We start from the raw sequence: 1448 nt of genomic DNA, 5'->3' as shown, positions 1-1448 counted from the left end.
TGGGATGCCCTGGATGCCCCCTATGTTTGTGGATGCTCTGGATGCTACAGAATACCCTGGATGCTATCGGAGGCCTGGATGCTGGGGACGCTCTGGATGCACTGGGTTGCGTACACCTGGATGCGGTGGAGTCTGTGGATACGAAAGTCGCGTGGCGCCCTGCATGGATGGAGTGGACGGAGCTGGAAAGCGACGCGGATAATGCAGCATCCAACCAGCATCCATTTTGGCCGTTTTGGATATCCAGATCCTTCATCCAGGACGTCCAAGTCCGGACGTCCATAGCCTCCAAAACACGGCCCATCAGGGTAGAGGTAACACGTGAATGTAGAGTCCTTCAGACGAAAATTTCGTCCGTTTTGCTGTATCTTGTACCGTTTCGGCGCTACGGGGCATTTACTGGCGAAAACGACGTGACAAAGACAAAGTGGTCTATTAAATCGTAAAAAAAGGCTTCATGTCACAGGATTGTAAGGAGAGTTATACTTAAACCACACATTAGGAGTCGTACCACACCCTCTTTTTGGCTGAAGGGTCCCTAGATTATCTAGTGTCACTACCATACCGCGATTCCTCGGCCAGCGAGCCAGTGCGGGGAGTCACAACATCCCCTCCTCCCTCTCCCAGTCCCGCGCCGCAGTCCAGCGGCCCTAAGCGCCGCGCCCAGCTATGCTGAGAAGTCATAAGACCTGCCCCCCCCCCATACCCCTTCGGCGCCGTGGTGTTCACGGGAAAATATTGCACGATTGCTGCAGAGCGCTTAAACTTTAACTCCCTTCGCATCATCATCAACGAATTAAGTTTATCTATCAAATATATCCCATGTAACGAGTAAAATATATCGACGTTACGTCTCGTTACAGACGAGGGTAACGATAACGCGTTACCAATACAGGCCATACAAAAATGTAACGCGTTATCGTTACAGTAACGAGGCGTTACAGTAACTTCGTTACTGCGTTACTGTAACTTTAACAACCCTGCCTTCTCCTTAACTCGTCTCGGGTATCAGCGCCGCAGGCCTAGCTATATGTGCGCCAGGCGCGTCTCGGCATAACAGTAGTTCGTGAGATATCGCGAAGCCTGTTACGCGAGACGTGGTCTGGCGTACATGTAGCTAGTTGGCTGAGCGATTAGCGAAGCCTATTACTCCACTGATGATTAAAAAGTTTCGCGTCTGTTTGTCTGTCTGTCCGTCTGTCTGTTTGTCTGTACGCACGATAACTCGAGAACGAATTGAGCTAGCGACCTGGGATTTTCAGGGTCGTTTTGTATCATAAAAAGACAGATCGAGTTCGAAGAAGAGCGTCCTAGCTCGAAAATTGGATTTTTAAAAAATCAAAAACCACAAGTCCCTAAAATGACGTTTTTTAAAATATTTTTTTTTGCCTGAGCGATTAGCGAAGCCTATTACTCCAGTGATGATCAAAAAGTTTCGCGTCTGTCTG

This window comes from Frankliniella occidentalis, unplaced genomic scaffold (genome assembly GCF_000697945.3).
Source record: "Frankliniella occidentalis isolate FOCC.00 unplaced genomic scaffold, Focc_3.1 Scaffold268, whole genome shotgun sequence".
NCBI lineage: Eukaryota > Metazoa > Arthropoda > Insecta > Thysanoptera > Thripidae > Frankliniella > Frankliniella occidentalis.
This window is presented reverse-complemented; position numbering follows the sequence as displayed.